The sequence below is a fragment of the Arachis ipaensis genome, chromosome B06, assembly GCF_000816755.2.
Source record: "Arachis ipaensis cultivar K30076 chromosome B06, Araip1.1, whole genome shotgun sequence".
Classification (NCBI taxonomy): domain Eukaryota; kingdom Viridiplantae; phylum Streptophyta; class Magnoliopsida; order Fabales; family Fabaceae; genus Arachis; species Arachis ipaensis.
Window position 1 is genome coordinate 32,140,302 of NC_029790.2, and position 7,364 is coordinate 32,147,665.

Here is a 7,364-nt window from a genome sequence, read left to right on the forward strand (position 1 = left end):
AAAGTTTTTTTTCATCTTCCATTTTCTTTTGTCCATTGTATTCGCATACTTTTATTCTTCGCATTTTTATTTTATTTTTATAGCCTATTTTTACTTTATTTTTTTCGAGTTTCTTATTTTAATAATGGTGTTGAATGCTTTTACTCGATTGTTGAGAATTTCTTGGTTAATCTTGGTGCTTCTTGACTTGTTTGATATTGTTGGGTGATGAAACTTTTAAATCAATGCTTAATCTTGTATGACTCTTATATTCTTTGTGCATTGATATGAACTTGCATGTCCTTCATGACCCACTCTTTCTAGTTGAACTTGATGCTTTTGAGTGCTCTTCATGCTTTAACTTGTTCTTGCATCAAGTATTAGTTAATATGCCCTGTGCCTATATTGTTTTCTCACTTGCATGCGTAGCTAACATGTAGTGAGAATTTTACTTTTATTTGGTATTAGCCCCCGCCTATGTTCTAATTGCTTTCATATATTTATTGTAGGTTTAATTTTCTTTCTCTTTCTTTCCTTTTAGGTTGGCCACCAAGAAGGAAAGGGCGGGAAAAGCTTCTAAATGGGGCAACAAACAAGTTCACCCACACAACCTTTTGAAGGAGCTCATCAATTGTAGCAACCCGTCCACCTTGCTCTTCTTTGCATGCACCGAGGACGGTGCAATTTTCTAAGTGTAGGGAGGTCGTTCGACCGATCTCCATGGGTAACAATCTCCTTTTTCAACACCAATTCTTAATTTTCTTTGATTGGTTAGTTGTTGCATTGCATGATAGGTTGCATGTTAGTTAGAATTTGTATATATTCTGTTACTTCTTTTTATTTTAGGACTACTTGGTTAGGGTGATGATTTCTTTTTCAAGAAAACTGTTTTTAGGGCACCCTACCAATTTAAAAAATTTTTTTTTTGTTGAACTTGCTTGAAGAATTTATTTTGGAACATGGTTTTTGAGCTAAGAACACAAGCATGTGAGTTTTGAGCCTTATAGTGTGGTTACATCTTATAACCACTTATTTTCCATTCTTGTGTGCATTGTTCTCTTTCTATGATTGTAATCTTTGATTTGTTTGATTCTTTATGTCCATTGTTCCATGTATACGTGTATTTATATAATTGAGGCCATCATTTCGTTTAGCTCACTTACCCAAATAGCCTACCTTTCATCAACCATTGTTAGCCAATTTGAGCCTATTTAATCCCTTTCGTTCTTAATTTTAGCACATCACTACCCATAAGCGAAAAACAATAAATGTCCTTAATTTGGATCTTTGATTAGCTTAGGCTAGTGAGGGTGTGTATCATTTGAGTATGGGAAACTTGGGACATTGCTGGTTGAGATAAAAGTGTAATTTTTATTTTTATTGAAAATATTGGGAATTGGGTACATATTCATGCACTATATATAAAACCATATGCATTGATACGTTTGTATATACTTTAAAAGAAAATTGATAAAGAAAAAGAAAAAAGAACATATATATATATATATATATATATAAAACCATATGCATTGATACGTTTGTATATACTTTAAAAGAAAATTGATAAGAAAAAAGAAAAAAGAATATATATATATATAGAAAAAGAAAAAAAGAGAAAAAGAAATAAAAAGGGGACAAAAATGCCCCAAAGTAAAGTTCAATAAAAATCAATGCATATGGAATGTGAATTAAAAAGAATGCACGAGTATGTGAAAAAGTGGGAATCATGGGTAGCTAGGTTGTGTGTTAGAATTGTATAGGTTGTTATATGTGTTTGGTGAAAGCTTAGGTTAATCAAAGATACAAATTTCAAGCTCACTTGACCATATGCATCCTTACCTTTACCCTAGCCTCATTACAACCTATGAATAAGTCCTCATGATGAATGTATGCATGCATTGAATAATTGGCGATTGTTAGATGAAAAACAAATCATGGAAAGCATGATTAGAAGAGAATTGAGTGATCGACCCTATACACTAGAGCGACTAGAGCGGATACACATCCGGTTCGATGGTCAATTCCTTGTTCCCGGTTTTCATGAGCTTTCTTCTCACAAGTCTATTTGAACTTCATTTTGATATTTGAATTGGTAGGATTCATGAATCATCATATGATCTTAGCCCTACTTGTTCATACATGTGTTCTTGGGGATTGATTTACTTTTAATCAAGTAGGTAGAATCATTTTGCATTTAGTTACATTCATATAGATAGATGCATATAGTTTATTTGCATTGAATAAATGTTCATAATCCTTTTCTTGTCCTTCTTTATTCTTAGCATGAGGACATGCTTGGTTTAAGTGTGGGGATATTTGATAAATCCCAATTTTGTGGTTTATCTTGTGCTTAATATAGGGGATTTTATCAACTTTTCTCACATTTATTCAATGAAATTGCATGGTTTTGCAATTCTCCCTGAATTTGTGCTTAAGTGTGAAAACATGCTTTTTAGGCCTTAAAATAGCTAAATTCAATTCACTTTATTTCCATTCGATGCCTTGATATGTTTGTTGAGTGATTTCAGGTTCATAAGGCAAGTATTGGATGGAAGAAGTGATGAGAAAAGCATGCAAAGTGGGAGAACTCATGAAGAAATGAAGGAACCGTAAAGTTGTCAAGTCTGACCTCTTCGCACTCAATCGACCATAACTTGAGCTACAGAAGTCCAAATAAGGCGGTTCTAGTTGCTTTAGAAAGCTAACATCCGGGGTTTCGAAATGATATAAAATTTGCCATAGTTGCCTGACGTATAAGGGCGCGCACGCGCACTGTATACGTGCGCGCCGATGGAGCACATGGTTCACTAAAGTGAAATCATGGCCAACGATTTTGCAGCTCATTTTGGGCCCAATCTAACCCATTTCTGATGCTATTTCATGCAGAATTCAAGCTTGGGCAAGGGGGGAGCACTTGTTTGTAGTATAGCATCATGTAGGTTAGTTTCTAGAGAGAGAAGCTCTCTCTTCTCTCTAGAATTAGGTTAGGTTCAATCTCATCTTTTCATCTTGTTTCCTTTATGATTTCTTGCTTCTACACTTTCATTCTCTTAGTTTGTGATGTTAATTTTACTTTTAGGCTTTTTTTTATGTTCATGGACTCATGTTGAATTTGGATATCTTTAATGCAATTTAATGTTTGATGTTCTTTTAATTGTTGAATTGAGTTGTGATTTACTTTCCTTGCAATTGATAGTTGTTAGATTTTACTATTTCTTGCACATTTACCATGCTTTCCTTGTATGCCTTCCAAGTGTTTGATAAAATACTTGGAAGGATGTTAAAGTAGATTTTGAGCATTCTTGGCTTGGAAGAAATAATGAGGTGATCTTGAGTCATTAATACCCAATTTAGATTGGTAATCTAGAGTTGTTAGTTAATATAATTTTCAATGACACTAATATATTGCTAATTCAATTAGTGAGTTGATTAGGAATTTTGATTTGAGATTAACTAGTCTTGTTTGACTTTCTCTAATGGAAGATAACTTACACCTTCTTCCAACATTGGGGATGACGAAATAAGATAAATTCTTGTTAAGTATTGTTATGATTAATGACCTGGATGGAAAGCCTATGATCTCAAACCTTGCCATGAATGTCTCTCTTTATTAATTGGTTTCTTTAATTGCTTGTTTGAATTACTTTCTTGTCATTTATTTTCTTGCAAAAATATAAAATCAAACCCTTTGTTCTTCATAGCCAATAATTAAACACTTTATTGCAATTCCTTGTGAGACGACCCGAGGTTTAAATACTTCGGTTAATTCTTATTTGGGGTTTGTACTTGTGACAACTCAAATTTTTGATGTGAGAATTGTTTGTTAGTTTGGAGCTATGCTTACAACGAAGTTCTTATTCCTATAAGAGAAATTCTAGACCGACACGACAAAACTCATTCATCAACGAGTGGTAACATTCCACAACTAGAGAGACTTCATATTCTTCCAGCATCATCAATATATATTCCTTTGACTTACAAACCAAAGCTGTAAGAACCGAACTGATGATTGAACCGATTAAGTTATTGGTTCATTGATTTATTGGTTCAACCAATAAGTTTTTGGTTGAACTGATAGAACTAGTCCATTAATATTTAAAATAGATATCTTGATTAATATTTTAAAAATAATCAAGCTTCAACAAATTATAATCAACAAGTTATAATTCAGTTATCATTGAATAAATATATAAAATCATTAGATAGTATTCTATTTCTATCCATTTTAAATATCCAGAAGATCTTTATAAAAATTTTGAACCGTATAATAAAATAGAATTGACATAATAAAACCGAAATTGGACAAGTCGAAGAAACAACCATTAGTCAAAGAAGGGCGAGTCGTGAAACTAATATCGTCGGCGCTACTGCCGGAAGAGGAAGACGTGCGTGCTGTTGCTAGTGTTGTGTTGTCGGAGCCTTAACTCGAAGTCGAGACCCGACCCGAAGTTGTTATAACAGTTTGCGAAGGCAAAACTGGTTTGAGCTCGATGATATGTCCGCAATAATAACTGAACCGGAATAGAACTGGAAACAGAAGGGAGAGGAGGAAGCTTTCGCCGGTGACGGTAGAGGTTCTGACAAGGACTAGCGAGAGTTTTCGTGACGAGTCAGGTAGTCACGAGTCACCGGAGCTATCTATAGTCTTCGTTCGATCACGAGTCATGGTGGAGATTCCCTCGAGGACTAGTGAATGCTTTCGTTCATGATTGATATCATCGTTGGTGATCGGGATCAAGCTGAGGATTGTGATGGAGTAGTTAGGGTTTTAGGTGTGATAAGAAAGGGATTCGCCGTTCATGTTCTCTACTTTTGTTAGTGTGTAACTGTTTTGAAAAAATTAAGTGGGAAACATGTAACTTTTAGATGTGTAATGATTCGGTAATTAAAAAATTTAGTGAGAAATATGTATTTTGTTAAAAAAATCAATTAATTTACAAAATATTTTATGAAATTATTATATTAAAAATTAATATGTTAACTAATTAAAGTTAATTTTTGACTAATAAATTCATAACTAATTTTGCAACAAAATTTTTACAATTAAAATTACAATAATAAAATTTGTAGCAAAATTTGAGGAAAATTAAATTCACAACTAACTCTGCAGCAGCAAAATTTGCAGGTAATAAAAGTCGTAGCAAATTCTACAACAAAATATTTGCATCTAAAATCGCAACAACGAAGTTCGTAGAAAAATTTGCAGGAAATAAATTTGCAACTAATTCTGTAACAAAATTCGCCACTAAAATTACAACAAAATTTGCGGAAAATAAAATTCGTAACTAACTCTGCAACAAATATTTGCAATTAAAATCGTAACAATAAAATTCGCAGCAAATTCGCGACTAGTTCTGCATCAAAATTTTCGCAACTAAAACTGCAACAATTAAATTCACAGCAAAATTTGCAGGTAATGAAATTAAAGTCGCAACAAATTCTGGAACAAAATTTGTGCAACAAAATTTGTAGCAATGCAATTCACAACAAAATTCACAAGAAAGTTGATTCGCAGCTAAATGCGCAACAATTTTATCGTAGTTAAATTCGCAAGAAATGAATTCGCAACAAAATTTGCATAAAAGTGAAATTCACAACTAAATTCACAACAAAAGTTTGCGACTAAGTCTGCAAATTTTGTTGATGTAGATTTTGCTGCAAATTTGACACGACTCAAACTTGTTGCAAAAAATACCTACAGATTTTGTTGGAAATTTTTTCGCAGTAACAATTTGCAAGTAATGTTTTCCGTCTCTTGTTGCAAAAAGTAGTTGCAAAATTCTCTGCAAATTTTAAAATTCACAGCTAAACTTTTATATATTATTTGTAAATGATGAATTTGCAGCAAAATTTGTAATAAAGTTTTGCAAAAAAAAATTGCAAATAATATTCACAATTATTTTGCTATTTTTTAGTAGTGCGTAGACAAAATGAAACAAAGTGATTAATATTATATTGCTTAGTAACCTTGTGAAACGGTTATATTTATCCTTGTAATATGTATATGGGGAATGTTAGGGGGGCAATGACTTTGTTGAACAATATGAACAACCACTAATCAAATAAAAACACACTACACTTCCAAATTAACTCTCTAAATTTTAATATTAAAATAACCATCCGTACACTAGTAAAATGAACATCCGATATAATCTATTATTTATATTGTTTAATATTTTCATTGTTTACCTATATTTTTCCGTTGTATATATAATAAGTTGGTGGTATGATTAGTTTGGGTCTAAACGACCAACAACATTCAAAACTCATTTGGATGTCAACTTTCAAAACCCAAATTTTATATATAAATAGAAAAAAACATTCCTAATTTACATTATATTCAATATTTCAATGAATAATCTAAAATAGTAATACTGTATTATAATTGGCATTGACGTTGCCACCATTACACATAAGAAATGCATGTATAGCAAAAAGTTGTTCTTGTTATTATTATTGTAATTATTGGAGAGAAGGTTGTTAATAAGAGGATCATGACTAATAATAATTTCAGAAACGGAAAATGGAATATTTGCTTCTGTTTTGTCCAAGAATAACTTTTTGTTGTATATATCCTTACAATATGCATATATAACTGCACAGAAGTTATTCTTTTATCAATAACGTGTGGCCAACATGTACTTGATAGAGAATCATAATTCAGATCATTTTAAAGATATCATCATATAGTCAATAATAAAAGAGAGAAAAAAAAATGTTATCTTTTTATTTAAGTGTGAACACAATAATAAATATATGGGAAGCTTTAAGAGCTTCTAATAATTTGGCCATACATGCATATATAAGAGAAGTGTCGGAAAATGGAAAGTGAAATATATATATAAACATTAAGCTTTGAATTTTGAAGTGAACAACGACCGTAACATGCTTTGCCATGTGAGGCAAACAATATAAGTAGAAGAAACAAATGGTGAAGACATAGTGTAGTGTGTAATATATAGTGGGATGTTACATGTTGTGTTAGTCACATATACATATGCAAGTGACAAAAGTAATAATGCATACGTTAGTGACGAGACAACACATTATTGATTATATGCTCCTAATGACAAGGCACGCATGCGTTGAGTATTTTCAGAACTCAATTACTAAAAAAAAATAAACCAAACATGTTCAAACTTTTCACAATTATTGTACTACCTCATATATATTGCAATAACTGATGATGAATCTATCTATATATGTTTTATTTGTTAATTTGACTTCGAACCTTTACACTACAAAAAAAAAAAATTATTTTAATATTTTTTTAACAGCCATAATTAAGTATAAAATTAATATATATTTTTGATAAATATTATAAATGTCAAATTTTTTATTTTTTATGAATAATTTGACCGTAGAAAATTATTTCTCAATTTCGA